Below are 17,977 nucleotides of genomic sequence, written 5' to 3'. Positions count from 1 at the left end.
ATCTTTCTAGCAATAGGACAGATGGGCACAACCACAAGCAAGAAAGCCAGTTAACAGGCTACTGCACCAATACAGACAAGAGATGACAAGAGTCATCATGAGGTACCTCTTAATCATCCTCTACCAGCTGTCAGCACAACTAACCCACTTTCCTGAATGTTCTGTTCTTCACATCCTCCTGGTTTCTCTCCTAGCTATTCTAAGTTCCCTTTTCTATTTAACTTATACATGCTGGAGTCCTCCAAGACTTGAATCTTTTTTTTTTTTTTTTTTTTTTAACCTACACACTTTTCAAGTCGTCCAGAATAATGTCCTTTAAATTTTTTATTTTTTATTTTTTGTAGAGATGGGGTCACACTATGTGGCCCAGGCTAGTCTAGAACTCCTGGGCTCAAGTGATCCTCCCACCTCAGCCTCCCAAAGTGCTGGGATTTCAGGAGTGAGTCATCATGACTGGCCAGGATCATGGCCTTGGAATACTACTGTTATATGGTTACTCTGAAATTTGTATCTTCACTGCAGGTATCTATCCTGAGCTCTGAACTACAAATACCTATATCTAACTGTCCACTTGGTGTTTCCACAGGAATAAAGGATTCCACCTCTCATGCACTACAAAACTTGCTTTTCCTCCAATCTTTTTTTTATTTCTACATGCATCACCATCTACTCAATTGACCCAGCCTCACAATTCTCAAACTTTTAGGTCTCCACATTTCTTTACCTGAGGTCTCTAAAGACCTTTTGTTTATGTGGGTTAAATCCATCTATATTCTCCATATTGGGAATTAAAACTCAGAAATTTAAAAAATACATACTAATTTATTTACCAATAGCATAAGCCCATTTTATCTATCTATCTATCTATCTATCTATCTATCTATCTATCTATATATTTTATAAATAGCTACATTTTCCAAAAGTTAGTTAGAAGGGAAGAAGTGTCTTACATTTTGCAAACTTAATGTCTATGCTCATAGAAAAAGTTTCTGCATTCAATCTGTTGAGACACATTGTTTTGGTTGAAGTACAGACATATGTTGCTCAATGAAGAGGACATGTGCTAAGAAATATCTTCTTAGTTGATTTTGTCACTGTATGAACATCATGGAGTGTACTTCCACAAACCTAGATGGTATAGCCTACTACACAGCTAGACTATATGGTATAACCTATTGCTCTTAGGCTACAAACCTGTATAGCATGTTATTATACTGAATACCATAGACAACTGAAACACAGTGGTATTTGTGTATCTAAACATGGAAAAGGTAATGCATTGCACTACAAACATTACAACACCTATGATATCACTAGGCAATAGGAATTTTTCATCTTCATTATAATCTTAAGAAACCGTAAGTTTTATATGCAGTCCATAAAGCATCATTATGTGGTGCATGGATATATATTAAAAAATCTGTCCTTCCACAAATGTATAGGTGAAAAAAACAGAAGTATTTTAATAACCATTTTATATCACTGTAGATATTCTTCTTTCATACTATACCAAATTTGTCAGGTGGTAGGTTCCCAAACTGCAGTGTGCACACTCAAATTATTTCTATGAACCTTCATACTCTTAAAATCCAATAGTCTATCTTGCCCTTTGCATAGATCTTTATTATACAAGATTTTTTACATTGGTCATCTGAAAATTTTTAGTCCACTGAGTTATTCAGATCTTCTAAATGTTGGCTATTTCATTATACCATTTAAAAAATCACATTAGTCAAGATCACCACTAATCTCATCCAAAAAATCTTTAAATACCAAGAAGATGTCAAGGTCATACTGATGAATACAGGTTTTCCATAACTCTAATTTTCACTTTAAAAGTTCAAATATCATTAACAACAAATAATGTCAGTCGTTTTCCTTTAAAGGACCGGCAGTTTGTTTTCCTAAAAATATCTATGAAATGCCTGTCTGAATATTGTCTTGCTTTCAAGTAAACATGGTGTTCCATGAAAACAGTAGCTACTCACCTTGCTCTTCAAACAACTGCACAAATGCTTTTCCTTGAGACAACTTTGATTTGCTGCAGTAGAACTTTAAGCGCACTTCCAGTTTCACATATCATATTAAAAGACATATACTCAAAAGCTGACATTTGATAAGAATAATACTCTTTTACCACCTTCATCAAGGACATTTTAAAATGAAACTTGCTCCCCACGTTCAACACATCAGTAAGCATCATTTGTTCTACTTCCAAAATATACCTGAAATTTGTTCATCTTCCTCCATTACCACTAATACTACCCTACAAGTTATCATCATGTCTCTACCTGGGACTACCATAATGGCCTACTAATTGATCTCTCCTTTTCTACCATTCTCTCCAAAGTGATATTTTGAAACATAAATGAAATTATAACACTCTCATTGTTCTTAGAATAAAATTCAAACTCCTTTCTGAAAAACAGTAGAATTCTGTAAGTAACCTCCTGCCTGCCTCTCCCACATTACCAGCCCAGTCTCTCTTAATGAATGCCTTCCATCAGCACTAAACTCCTTTCTGTTCTTGAAATCTGTGAAATCCTTTCTGGCATCAGACCTTTGTATTTACCATCCTCTAGGCCCAGAATCCCTGAATGGCTAGTTCAAAATCAGCTGTATCCTAACTGCCCTTGCCAAAGTAGTGTCCTGCCCCGACCCTGACCCTTGCTTGATTCATATCTTCACGCTTTAGTTTCTACACAGGAATTATAACAATTTGTAATTGTCTTACTATTTACTTTTTTATTGTGTATCTCCTCTGCTATGATATAAGTAGCAGAGGATGAGACTGCCATTTTGTTCCCTGCTGTACTCATCAGCAACCAGCTGGCATATAATGGACACTCAATAAACATCGCTGAATGAATAAAACATGAAAGGAAATGGAGAATAGAGGATCGATGTTAGCATTGCTTGTTTTGACTTTTAGGACTTGTGACTGATTAGATATGGTGGGTGATGGAAAATGGAAGTTAAAAATGATTCCACGATTTTAGCTTGGGGGAAACAGCACGTGGTGGTACCACCATCGAAAGGAGGTAATAGAGGGGAAATAAACATAGGGCAGGTGTCAGGAAGGACAAAATACATAATGAGATTCACACAGAAAAACCTAACTAAGTTATTAGGAGAAAAACCATACAGAACAGTTTTATAATAGTCAAAATTTCTTTGGGGAAGGGGAGTTCAATATATTGTCTTGAAATTCTCAAACCAATTAGTTGTTTATCACCTAAAGCTTTTTAGTGTGATTGACAAAAGTTCTCTTAAGCATATTATGGTAACCCCAAATATTTTAAGTACTACAAATATTTTCACATATATCCAGAAACTCAATGCACATTAAAGTAAAACAATCTTCTTACCCTATTATTGCGTATGGTCACATATTTTATGGAAAATAAAAGAACAAAATTAGGAATCTGAATATCAGATACAAACGCTAATTAAATGACAAAACCATTTAGTTTAAAGACATCAGATCTGTTTGCCAGTGGATTGAATTTTCATAATTCATATGACCCTGATAAGAAAACTATTAAACAAAGTACAATATACTGTATATATTACAAATAATACAGTCCTCAATGACACTATACTAGGTAACATTATACTAGATAACTATCTTCATGTAAAAACTGCAATAACATTATAACAGTTCCCTAAATGAAAATAATGCCTTTTCTAGTTCCCATATTTAATAAGTTAATTTTTCTAAAGCTAAAATTTTAAGATAATTACCAGCAAATTAAATCATGCTAAGTATATACTTTTTCCAGAATATTACTTGAATTGAAAAACTACAGCTAACATATTTACCTTAGCTAAAATCTTAATCAAAACAAGAAGTTTTAATCTACATCTATAGACATCTTCAGTGAATTTCATCTTTGAAATTTATTTTGCAGAAATTGACCTAAAATAAACCAATATACATTTCAAAACATTAATTTGATTCTTGGCCAATTATATAGCATTAAAACATGCAATACAAAAGTTTTTTTAATGAGGCTTAAAAATATGTTTTTAAGAAAAATCATTGGTGCATTTTACCTGTGATCATAATTTTTGTCAAAAAAACTTTATAATTGGACTTTAGGCAGAAAACAAATAATCATATTAAAGAATGTTAAACCAAAGAAAAATTATTCATGCTATATATACTTAATGAAGAAAGATTTAAAGAGCGGTTAATCTCATAATCTTTCAAATTCAACTTTTAACTTAAAATGTAAAGTAAATCCAATTTAACCAAGAACATCCATAGATTCTATTTGTTTAAATGCACTTCCTCTTTATGTTTCCAAAGATTATTTAAACAGACTTCCTCTTTATGCTTCCAAGTAATAATTCCATGATGCTATTAAAGTTTCCCTAAAATGAATTATTGACATAGTATGAAATCTTAAATATCAAACTATGTGCTTACCAATTTGAAGAGATTTCAAATAGAGCTTCAGAAGTTTTTAGTTTTCTGATTTTTTTCAGAATTCTAAAGAGTTGACGCGTATTAGTCCCAACTTATTTAATAGTTTCCTTTTCTTGAAATAAAGTGCCTTTTCAACCTTCAAGGTTATTAATAAACTCTTCAATATTCCTTCCAGTTATATGTACCATTTAAATATTCTGAGAATATTAATAAGACACTTCATTGATTACAACTACAGCTCATAAATAACAAAAAAATCAATCATATTTAAATAGCAACACTACTCCCATCCAAAGGAAAATTATTGATTGAGCTATATGTACATGTGATACCTAAAAAATGAAAGGGTATCATGGAAACTTTATGGTGACTGATACTTGGCAGAGTCTGAACACTCAAATCCAGAACTAATATTTTTCTTGGCCCCAAGTCACCACTCAGCAGGAATATTCCTGACCTCACTTTCCTGCCTCCATTTAACTGAGTCATCCAGTACTTCCCATAATCAAGCAAGTGACATGTCTATATCAGACAACACAAAAAAATAAGTGTTTAGAGTTGATAGCTCATTCTTACATTTCTGTGTTATGATGAATGAGTTTTTAAGAACTACTAGGATAACTATCAGATCTTTGAAAAGAACGATGAATGTTTCTAGTATCCCAGTCTCAACATTTATAGTTAAACACATTAAACTAACCTACTACCAACCTTGGTGTCTAAAGCCCTTCTCCACTTAAAGGAATTAGGGTTCTTTGGAGAAATAATTGGTTCCAGGACCCAGGGTGAGAAAGTACAAGCTGAGCCTGAAACGTTTTGTTGTGCCAAAGACAAGGTAGTATTCAAAGAACAATGTGGACATGTCAAAAAGACACAAAAGCCAGCTTGAATGGGTTCCCGTCAGCCACATTTGGCACAATTTGAGAGTAACAAATCCATTGAATAAAGTAAGAACCCATGAGCTGATAACAATATAAATTAATAAATAGTGAAAAGGGGGAACCTACTTCTTACAAAAGAATGCCAACTAATAAAGAAAGAACACTGGGATTTAAAATTCAGTATTTCCCAGTCATCACAGAAATAACTAATTCAGGCAAGAATCATCAATGGATGACTACTGCAGCCAAGTTTTTACAGTGTCTCACAGTATTTCCCACCCTCCCCAAAAAAACAATTATTTTTATTACAACATTTTAATGCAATTATTATTATTAATTACAAAGGGAAAAAGAGTGATTTCATAGTAGAGAGCCTGGCAGACATCACATTAGCCAAATAATCAAAAGTTAACATCACCAGTAATGGGACATGCAGATATGTGCCTCCAAATACAATGCACTGAGCAGAAAACATCACCTCTGTGATATTACTGCCAAAAATGTAAACCCTGAATTGTTTCAACTATTTAAATTGACAAATAAAAATTCTATATATTTTATACAATAATGTTTTAAAATGTGTATATAATGGTGAAGTCTAGGATTTTAATGCACCTGCCACTGGAGTAGTGTATATTGTACCCAAAAAGTAGTTTTTCATCCCTCACATCCCTCCCACCCTTCCCCATTCTGAGTCTCCAATGTCCATTATCCCACACTGTATGCCTTTGTGTACCCATAACTAGGCTCCTACTTATAAGTAAGAACATGCAGTATTTGATTTTTGATTCCTCAGTTACTTCATCTAGAATAATGCCCTCCAGTTCCATCCAAGTTGCTGCAAAAGACATTATTTCATTCTTTGTTACAGCTGAGTAGTATTCTACACACACACACACACACATATACACATATATATACACACATTTTAATATATTATTATATAAAATACACATAAACTGTTAATTATAAACATGTTTATGTAAATATATATAAATTTAATATATAGATATATATAAAACATATATACACACGCACACCACATTTCTTTATCCATTCATGAGCTGAGGGGTACTTGGGTTGATTCCATTTCTTTGCAATTATAAATTGTGCTGTAATAAACATATACATGCAAGTATCTTTTTGATACACTGACTTCTTTTCCTTTGGGTAGACATCCATCAGTGGAATTGCTAGATCAAATAGATTTACTTTGAGTTCTTGGAGATATTTCCATACTGCTTTCCATAGAGGTGGTACTGATTTACATTCCCACCAGCAGTGTGTAAGTGTTCCTTTTTTACCATATCCATGCTAGAATCTATGACTTTTAAAATAATGGCCATTCTGGCTGGGGTAAGGTGGCATCTCATTATGGTTTTAATTTGCATTTCCCTGATAATAAGTGATGTTGGGCATTTTTTCATATTTGTTGGCCACTTGTATATCTTCTTTTGAGAAATGTCTATTCATGTTTTTTTTGTTTTGTTTTGTTAATCTTTTAATTACATTTTTTTCCTTGCTGATTTGAGTTCTTTGTATATTCTCCATATCGGTCCTTTTGGGTTCATAATTTGCAAATATTTTCTCCCATTCTACAGGTTGTCTATTCTGATGATTATTTCTTTTGCTGTGTAGAAGTTTTTTAATTTAATTTGGTACCATTTATTTATTTTGTTGCAGTTGAAGTTGTTTTTGGAGTCTTCATCATAAATTCGTTGCCTAGGTCAATGTCCAGAAGAGTTTTCTTTAGGTTTTCTTCTAGAATTTTTACAGTTTCAGGTCTCGGATTTAAATCTTTAATCCATTTTGAGTTAACTTTTGTAATATGGTGAGAGATAGGGATCCAGTTTCATTTTTCTACATGTGGCTATCCAGTTTTCCCAGCGCCATTAATCAAATAGGATGTCCATTTCCCAATTTATGTTTTTGTATTCTTTGTCGAAGATCAGTTCGTTGTAAGTGTCTGTCTTTATTTCGGGGTTTGCTATTCTGTTCCATTAGTCTTTGCATCTACTTTTATATCAGTACCATAGCTTGGATTACTATAGCCTTGTAGTACGATTTGAAGTCAGGTAATGTACTGCTTCCAGACTTATGCTTTTTGCTTAGGACTGCTTTAGCTATTTGGGCTTTTTGGTTCCATATAAACTAGAGGATTGTTTTTCCTAATTCTGTGAAAATGATATTGGTATTTTCATAGGAATTTCATAGGACTGCTTTGGGCAGTATGGTCATTTTCACAATATTGATTCTTTCAATCCCTGAGCATGGGATGTATTTTCATTTGTTTTGTTTATTTCAGCAGTGTTTTGTAGTTCTCCTTGTAGAGATCTTTCACCTACTTGGTTAAGTATATTCCTAGGCTTGGAGCTTTTTTTTTTTTTTTTTTGTAGGTAGGTATTGTAAAAGGGATTGACTCCTTCATTTAATTATTAGCCTGTTCATTGTTGGTGTATAGCAGTGTTACTGATTCCTGTACAATGATTTTGTAACTTGATACTTAATTCATTTATCAGATCTAGGAGTGTTTTGGAGAAGTCTTTGGGGTTTTCCGGTATAAGATCATATAATAAGCACACAGAGACAGTTTGACTTCCTCTTTTCCAATCTGGATGTGCTTTATTTCCGTCTCTTGCCTGATAGCTCTGGCTAAGTCTTCAAGTACTATATTGAATAGAAGTGGTGAAAGTAGGCATTCTTATCTTGTTCCAGTTCTTAGGGGGAATGCTTTCAACTCTGTCCCATTCAGTATGATGCTGGCTGTGGGTTTATCATATATGGCTTTTATTATTTTGAGGTATGTTTCTTTATGCCTAGTTTGTTGAGGGTTTTTATCATAAGGAGATGCTGGCTTTTATCAAATGCTTTTTCTGCATCTACTGAGATGATTATATGGTTTTGTTTTCAATTCTGTTCATAAACACTTACTGCGTTGAAGCATCCCTGCAACCCACTTGATCATGGTGAATTTTTATTTATTTATTTATTTATTTATTTATTTATTTATTTTTGATGTGCTGTTGAGTTTGGTTTGCTAACACTTTGTTGAGGAGTTTTGCATCTGTGTTTTACAAATACTGGTCGTAGTTTACTTTTTCAGTTATGTCCTTTCCTGGCTTTGATATCAGGGTGACATTGGCTTCATAAAATGAGTTAAGAAGGATTCCCTCCTCAATCTTTAGAAAACAGTTTCAGTACACTGGGTACTAATTCTTCTTTGAATGTCTGGTAGAATTTGTCTGTGAATCTATGAGGCCCTGGGCTTATTTTTCTTGGCAGTTGTTTTTTGGTTATTTAATGACTGATTCAATCTCATTGCTTGAGATTGGTCTGTTCAGAATTTCTATTTCTTCCTGATTCAATCTAGGAGGGCTGTCTTTTTCTAGGAATTTAATCAATTTCCTCTAGGTTTTCTAGTTTGTGCACATAAGGAGTTCATAGTAATATCAAATGATCTTTTGTATTTCTGTGATATTGATTGTAATGTCTCCAGTTTCACTTTTAATTGAGCTTATTTGGATCTTCGCTCTTCTTTTCCTGGTCAATCTAGCTAGTGGCCTATCGATTTTATCTTTTCAAGTAACCAGCTTTTTGTTTCATTATCTTTTGTACTTTTGTTTGTTTTTTTGTTCCAATTTCATTTAGTTCTGCCCTGATCTTTGTTACTTCTTTTCTTCTGCTAGCTTGGGTTTGGTTTGTTCCTGTTTCTCTAAGAAGAAGGTGTGATATTGGGTTGTCAATTTGTGATCTTTCAGACTTTTTGATGTAGACATTTAGCACTATAAACTTTCCTCTTAACACTGTCTTTGCTGTATCCTGGAGATTTTGATAACTTGTGCCACTGTTATCATCCATTTTGAAACGTATTTAAATTTCCATCTTGATCTCATGGTTAACCCAAAAATCATTCAGAAGCAGACTGTTTAATTTCCATGTATTTGTACAGATTTGACGGTTCCTTCTGGAATTGATTTCTAGTTTTATTTTGCTGTGGTCTGTGGTCTGAGAATATACTTGATGTGATTTCTACTTTTATAAATTTATTGAGACTCAAATTTTGTGGTCTATCATACGATCTATCTTGGAGAATGTGTTATACCTTGTGCTGATGAGAAAAATGTATATTCTGCAGTTCTTGGGTAGAATGTTCTGTGAATATCTATTAGGTTCACTCGTTTACAGTGCAGCTTCATTTTTTCTAGAGTGCTGTTTAAGTCCAGTGTTTCTTTGTTGAATTTCTGCTTCAATGATCTGTCTAGTACTGTCAGTGGAGTGTTAAAGTCCCCACTATTGTTGTGTTGCTACCTCTTTTCTTTAATCTAGTGGTATTGCTTTATGAATCTGGGAACTCCAGAGTTGGGTACATATATGTTTAGGATTGTTATATCTTCTTGTTGAATTGATCCCTTTCATCATCCTATAATGATGCTTTTCTTTTTTTACTGTTATTGCTTTAAATAGTATTTTATCTGATATAAGAATAGCTATTCCTGCTTGCTTTTAGTTTCCATTTGCATGAAATATCTTTTTCCACTCCTTTACCTTAAGTCCACAAGAATCCTTATGTGTTAGGTGTGTCTCCTGAAAACAATACTTATTTGGCTTTTGATTTGTATCCATTCTGCCAGTCTGTATCTTTTAGGTAAGAGGTGTCCAAGATTGGCTAAGTAAGCCAATCTTTTGGCTTACTTAGGCCACAACGGAAGAAGAATTGTCTTGGGTCACCCATAAACTAACGATAGCTGACGAGCAAAATAAAAATAAATAAAATAAAAATGCAAAAATATTTATAATGTTTTAAGAAAGTTTAAGAATTTGTGTTGGGCTGCATTCAAAGCAATCCCAGACCACATGGAGTGCATGGGATGTGGATTGGACAAGCTTGTTTTATGTGGAGCATTTAAACCATTTACATTTAATATTAATATTGAGATGTGAGGTACTGTTCCAGTCATCATGTTGTTACCTAGTGACTTTGTTCTCTTCATTTTGTTATTGTTTTATAAGCCTTGTGAATTTTATGCTTTCAGGGGTTTCCATTCTCATGTATATCAACCTTTTGTTTCAAGATTTAGAATTCCGTTTAGAATTTCTTGCATGGCTGGTCTAGTATTGACAAATTCCTTCAGCGTTTGTGTGTCTGAGAAAGACTGTTTGTCCTTCATTAATAAAAACTAGTTTTGCTCAATACAAAATTCTTGGTTGTCAATTATTCTTTTTATGGAGACTAAAGATAGGACCCCAATCCCTTCTGGCCTATAAGGTTTCTGCTGAGAACTCTGCTGTTCATCTTATATGGCTTCCATTGTAGGTTGCCTGATGTTTTTGTCTTACCATTGTTAGAATTCTATCTTTCAAATTGACTTTAGGTAGCCTAACGACTATATGCTTTGATGATATTCCTCGTGTAATAAGTCTACCAGGAGTTCTCTGCGTTTCTTGTATTGACATTTCTAAGTCTCTAGTAAGGCCAGAGAAGTTTTCCTCAATTATTCCCTCAAATAGGTTTTCCAAACTTTGTTTTTTCTTCTCCTTCAGAAATACCTATAATTCTTAGGTTTGGCCATTTTATATAATCCCATATTTCTTGGAGACCTTTTGTTCATTTCTCTTAATTCTTTGTCCTTTATTTTTGTATGACTACGTTAATTTGAAAGCCTTGACTTCAAGCTCTGAAATTCTTTCTTCTACTTGGTCTAGTCTATTGTTAAAACTTTCCATTGCATTTTGTAGTTCCCTAAATGTGTCTTTCTTTTCAAGAAGTTCTGATTGATTTTTCATTAAAATATCCATCTCTTCAGAAAATTTTCATCCATATCCAGAATAGTTTTAAAAACTTACGTTGGTTTGCATCTCTCTCTCATAGTTCCTTGAGTAACTTAATAATCAACCTTTTGAATTCTTTGCCTGGTATTTTGAAGATCTCATCTTGATTTGGATCCACTGCTGGAAAGTTACTGTGATTTTCTAGGGGTGTTATAGAACCCTATTTTTTCATATTCCCAGAATTATTTTTCAGGTTCCTTCTCAACTGGGTAAACTATTTCTACTAATTATTTTTGTATTTTATTTTTTATTCATTGGGTTTTATTTCCCCCATGACGATGTGAATTCACTGTCATCTAGCTTCAGCTCTGGGGGCTTTCAGTAGCAAAGACTGTATGAATTCCTTGGTTACAGAGAACCTTTGTGCAAGATGCTGTCTTTCTCAGATGATGGTTATAGTAGCAATGTGCTGGGTGTATGAGCAGATTCACTGGCTCCTGTGGGGCCTGAATAGCGGAGGTCTCATGAAGCTTATTTCAGTCCCCAATGGTGTGCATTTTTAAAAAGTTTTCTCCAATATTTTATTCACTGGGTTGAACAGTTCAGGCTTCAGGCTAGTAGGACATGCCCATGGGTAAAACTGGCTGTAGCTAAAGCAGGTGATAAATGCAATATCCCAACGGTGGGCAATATCTCAATGGTAGGCAGAGGTCGCACTCTTGACAGAGGTGGCTGGGGAAGTGCTCAGTGAAATCCACTGATGTCTTTCGGGGGAAAGAAGGAAGGCACCACAGCACTCCTTCCAGGCCAGCAGGAAAGCGATCCACCTCCCAGTAACACTCCTAAACCAGTGTTCTGGCTATTGAGATCAGACAGGCACCTCATTTCATCTGCAGGAATGCTGATGTTCCATGTAGAGAGGGGTTGTGACTCTACCTCTCACACAAGCCTGAATGTGTAGAGTGCTCCTCCTGAGGATAGAGTAACCCTGAAGTGTTCCAGGAAGGCTGTCCACAGATGCACCCACGCCGAGCTCCTGTGGGAGAAGCCCCAGTTGTTTCTGCAGTGGTATAACTGCAGGAGGTGAGGCAGGAGGATCACTTGAACCCAGGGGTTTAAAGTTACGGTAAGCTATGACAACACCACTGAACTCCAGCCTAAGTGACAGAGTAGGACCCTATCTCTAAAAAAATAAAAATAGGACAGACATGGTGTTCAGAGCTGTAATCCTAGCACCTTGGGAGGCCCAGGCAGGCAGATTGCCTGAGCTCAGGAGTTCAAGACCAGCCTGGGCAACACGATGAAACCCTGTCTCTACTAAAGTACAAAAAATAGCCAGGAATGGTGGCAGGCGCCTGTAGTCCCAGCTACTAGGGAGGGTGAGGCACGAGAATTGCTTGAACCCAGGAGGCAGAGGTTGCAGTAAGTCGAGAACATGCCACTGCACTCCAGCCTGGGTGACACAGACTCCATCTCCAAATAAATAAATAAATAAATATATAAATAAATATTAGACCCGGCATGGTAGCTCATACCTGTAATCCCAGGCACTTTGGAAGGACAAAGCAGGAGGATCGCTTGAGCCTAGGAATTCATGACCAGCCTGGGCAACATAGCGAGACTCCATCTTTGTTATTAAAAAAAAAAGAGAGAGAGAGAGAGAAAGTAAAAGAAAGAAAAATTAAAATTAAATGTTTTAGTGATATTTTAAAATGTATGAAATATAATATGAAATGAAAAACTAAGACTCAAAAACAAATTTCCATATTCTATGTACTCAAAAGATATTGTTCTTATCATTATCAAAATTACATTTAGTTAATTGCATAGTTATTTGTTGAAGCTATCTACCTTGCCAAAATATAAGCCAAATAAGGTTAGGAAATTCTTTTATGTATCACTTTATCCCTACAGTGCTTGGAACAGGGATAAACATATAGTAAATAAATATTTGCTGAATTATTCTAATAAGAATTTGGAATATATTAAATCAAACACAGCACTTTGCATAATGAATTGTACAAAATTATCTTAACACTGTTTTTAAGAAAAGCACATTTGTATGTGTGTATGGGTATGGAAGAGTATAGGCAATCTTTGCGTTCATAGCGACAAGATAGTTCAGACAAGTTCTCCAAGGACAGTTTTACCAAAAAAAAAAAAAGTATACATATATATACATACATATGTGTCATATGTGTATATTATGTGTATACATGTGTGTGCATATATACTTGTGTGTGCGTGTATATATATATGCTTTAATGCATCACAGAGCTAAAGAAATAGAGACAAATTAGTGGTCCAGAGTATTGAAGGGCTGAAGGAAGCCAAGAAAAGCGAACCCAACATCTAAGCATGTTTTTTCCACTGACTGTTATGCAGATTGTGGAAATGCAGTTGAGATGCTAAGAGGCTGTATGGCATTTCTTACAGTCTCTTGGAAACAGAGAAACAGAAATTGTAGTCTAGAGTTCAACAAGGGCCACCGTGAATATCCCTATGATTTGGCTAAGGACTTTGAAAGCCTTAAACATCATAAACAAGCCTTCTCACAGCATTAAATTATCTCAAATACTAAAATTATCTTAATTGAAAAAAGCTGTATATATTTATCATACATATTCTGAAATATGCACACATTGTGCAATAGCGCAATCAAGCTATTATTATTATATTATTAATGCATTTAATTAATAAATGCATTACTAGCCTGGGCAACATAGGGAGACATGGTCTCTACTAAAAATAAAAATAATTAACTGGGCGTGGTGGCAGGTGCCTGTGGTCCTAGCTCCTCAGGAGGCTGAGGTGGGAGTATTGCATGAGTTTGGGAGGTCAAGGTTGCAGTACCAATCGTACCATTGCATTTCAGATTGGGTGACAGGGCAAGACCCTGTCCCAAAATAAACAAACAAAATACATTATACTTCATACATTTATTCAAACCCTAAAATTAAAGTGATTTCTGATAGCTCCTGCCCCCAGCAGCCCAGACAAAAAGTAAAAATTATCTGAAGGAAGATAACATCTTAGGCTCCAGATTATTTGTACAAACAATTTTGCACATACAATATCCAATACATCATGAGAAAGAGCCAGGCACTCAAGCAAGTAAGACTACATGAACACAAAATAGCAAAGAGAATAGGCAGAATCAAAATGACCTCAGATAGAAGGCTAAAGATATAGGGAGAAATGTTAAATGAAGAGCATGGCAACAAGGCAAATTTAATTAAACATCTATATGAAAACATAGATAAAAGTGATTGCCATGTTAGAAATGTATCTAAAATTGAAATACATGAAACCAATACATAAATAGAGAGATAAATGAAGTTAAAGTGTTCTAAGGGTTCTATTAGGATGTCTGGGAAAAGAAAAAGTATATTAACATTATTTCATTTTTATTTTTCAGTCTATGTACCTTTTTTAACGTTTATTTTTAGAACTTTTTAAATTAAGGTATAACTTATATACAATTAAATTGCCATTTTAATGTACAATTTCTACAAGTTTGACAAACTCAGTAATGAAATCAACCACTAGAATCAAAATATAGAACAGTTCCATCAGCCCATAGAAGTCTCCTGTGTCCTTTCAATGTCAAACCCTCCTCCAATCCTTGACAACTACTAATCTGTATTCTGTCCCTACAGTTTTATTTTTTCTAGGATGTCATATAAATGAAGCCTTTTGAATGTGACTTCTTGAAATTAGCATGGTGCATTTCAGATTCATCAACGTTATAGTTTGTTCATTTTTATGGCTGAGTACTACTCCATTGAATGGACGTATCTCAATATTCATTCTCCAACTGAGGGGGGTCTGCATTGTTTCAAGTTCAGGATAATTATGAATAAAGCTATTATAAACATTTGCATACAGGTCCACACATAAGTTTTTAATGCACTCTACACTCTGGTAAATACCTAGGAATCAAATTGTTGGGCAGCATTAGATTTAATAAGTTAAGGATAAATGTAAAACAGCAGGTCTTTATTTGGTATAAGAAACAAAACAGAGAGAATGAAAGTATCTCAGACTGGCCTGAATTATCACATACCTTCTTTGCGGTCTCAGTGATGTTCCTGTCACTCATTATTTTATTGCTTCCTACTCTAATAAGATTATCAAAAATATTGCATATCATATTTGCCTACTGAATTTGTATTTTCATCAATTCATCAAATGAGAAAGAAGAAAAAAGTAATAGGATTTCTAATAAAAATTGTGACAAATTGAGAAATGTAATGAACCTTTCAATTCTTTGGAAAAGTAGACATTACCTTCCCCTGACTATTCACTGAAGTAGAATGGACTTAAAATGAAATCTTAAATTGTATGCTGAAAGCATATAAATGCCATATTTTCATCAGAAAATTAAGCCCACTATGAGGACAGTTGTTTATGAATTCCTACTCCTATTTCTATAAAATGCCTATGGTTATTAACTAATCAATATGAATGGAATACTGAAAAATGTATAACATATAACCATAGAAATACTAAAACTGTTAAATATAAGCTTATTGATATAGGATAATTTATATAAAAAAATTTTTCAAGGCACTGAAATGAGAAAAAGTTCACAGCACTTGTCTTTTTCTTTAAATCTTTCTGGAGTTGTTGCTGTATTTCAGACATATTCTCCAAAACATCTGATCATTTCCCAATAAGGCAATATACTGAGAAAGGAAGATTCTACATTAGAATGCAGGCAAGTGTCACTAAAATATCATTTTAAAGTTGTTTTACACTGCAGCATCACTAAAAAGTAATAAAATAAAGTTTGAGATAATCAGGATTAATGTTTTTTATTTTGGTTCTTGCTGATACCTGCTGGTTCAATTTTATCTTCTTCTTTACTATACATTGATATGTTAAGAGTTCTAAATACAAAGGCTTGTAGCACATAAAACAGAATCTTTAATCAAGGGACCACTGACCCCAAAACGAAATGAGCACATATCAACCAATCACTTCCCGTATCCACTAATTTTCATTGAAATCAGTGTTATGGCTATTACTGTAACTCACTCCCTAATGAAGGTACTTAATTCGAAGTCTCTGTTACCTAATATTTTGATTCTGCCTCATTACTTAATTCTGAGACTTAATTCTGAAACTAAAGTTAGTTTTTTTTTTAACTTAAACTGCAAAAGCCAGTGGGCCATATTAATAGAACTCAAAAACACAAAAACGTGGATGTCTTTAAAAATATTACACAAGGTACTACTTTTGTTTGTTTAAGCAAATCCCAAATCCTATACTGATGAAATAAGACAACAGATAACATATTATCCTTACTAAATCCTTAAAATTTTACTTTCTTCTTTCCCTTCTCTTTCCCCTCTCTTTCCCCCTAAACCCACTCTAACACAATGGAAGGGAAGTGGTACTTTCCTCTTTCTAAAAACTTCTGTTTCATATTCCTAACATTAAAAAATATATACATTTTAAAAACTGACTTTAAAGGGAAAAATGCTATAGTAAGCTGCCTTTTTACTTATATTTTTCCTGGTTCTTACTCTCTACAACTTTGCAAATCTAATAAGAAATAGACTGCATATACCATTATTAAACAGGCAAAAGGATTAGCTCAAATCCGAACCTGTACTTTAGGATGTGTATGAGAAAGCAAAAAAAAAAAAAAAAAAAAAAGTGTGCAGTGTATGTCATGAGTACATACTTTTCATTTATTAATTCATTTATTAATTACACATTAAATCTGTTTCTCCCAGAGCAAATACAGTTATTTAAACCTAATTATTTTGGGCCAGGTAATCCTGAGTGCATACTATGAACAAGTAGTTCACACCCGTGCTTGGCTATCAGAATCACCCGTGGAGCTTTTTTTATTTTAAATATAGCTGCTTGGGCCACCCAACACCTCCACCCCTGATTATGACTAGATAAGTCTGATAGAACCTACATTTCTGTATTTCAAAATAAATAAAAAGGTACAGAGATGATTATCATGCACAGTTAGGTTTGAGACTGACACAGTATTTTCATTTAATAGGAGTTCACTCTATTTTCAGTTTAGTTCTTTGCATCCAGATGTATCACTGAAAGTGATGTGCACTTGGCAATGCCTGCCAAAACTGCCACTGTTTTTGGCCCCACTAATAAAGCTGTTTTAGACTCAGGCAAAGAACATGAAAGATGCAGCTCATGCTCAGTGCCTTTCTGAGTCTAAACTGGATCCAAAAAAAAAGCAATGGGGCTTTTATTCAAAGACAATGAATGATGACTTAGTGGAAGTAGGAGAAGAAGGAAGGGAGGAAGGGGAGCAGCACCAGTAGCAGGGGCCTGGACTATTACTGGGGCATTTTAGTTGTTGTTAATATTGTTGTTATTATATGTTACATTTTAAAAGAACAAGGAAAACTGGGAAGGAGCACAAACATCCCTCCCAGGCACACGTGGATGTCTCTTGAATATCTCCCCATTCCTTTTTTAAAACAGATCTCAAATCACAGTAGTTACAAATCTATAATGAAATGTGTTTTATTCCTCAAATTGCAATGTTTGGAATAGTTATTTCAGCCAATATCTGTAAATGAAATACCTGAGTTTCATTTTCAAAATAACAAACACAGATGTAACCTATTGAACTTTAAAAACAAAAAGAAATCAAGCATCTCAATATATGCCAGTTTAGGAGCTATGACAAGATTACAGCACAGCAAAAAATAAGTGTTATGACTTGCTCTCATATTTATTTTTTATTTTTGTATTATTCTTTTGTATCAGAGTCTTACTCTGTCGCATGGGCTGGAGTGCAGTGGTGCAATCATGGCTCACTGCAGCCTCTAACTCCTGGGCTCAAGAGATCCTCCCGCTCCAGCCTCCCGGGTAGCTGGGATCACAGGCACATGCCACATGCTCA

The 17,977-nt window shown here is 34.4% G+C and overlaps 1 protein-coding gene across 1 annotated transcript in view; it reads right to left on the bottom strand.

Moving 5' to 3' along the window:
* Positions 1-15,745, bottom strand: part of NEK7 (NIMA-related kinase 7) — a 96,186-nt gene extending 80,441 nt beyond the window's left edge. Inside the window, exon 1 of the mRNA XM_011970250.1 lies at positions 15,149-15,745. The gene's annotated coding sequence lies outside the window, so the exon portion shown is untranslated. The remainder of the gene's footprint in view (positions 1-15,148) is intronic.
* Positions 15,746-17,977: the final 2,232 nt, after the last annotated feature.

The sequence above is a fragment of the Mandrillus leucophaeus genome, unplaced genomic scaffold, assembly GCF_000951045.1.
Source record: "Mandrillus leucophaeus isolate KB7577 unplaced genomic scaffold, Mleu.le_1.0 Scaffold938, whole genome shotgun sequence".
NCBI classification, from domain to species: domain Eukaryota; kingdom Metazoa; phylum Chordata; class Mammalia; order Primates; family Cercopithecidae; genus Mandrillus; species Mandrillus leucophaeus.
This window is presented reverse-complemented; position numbering and strand designations above follow the sequence as displayed.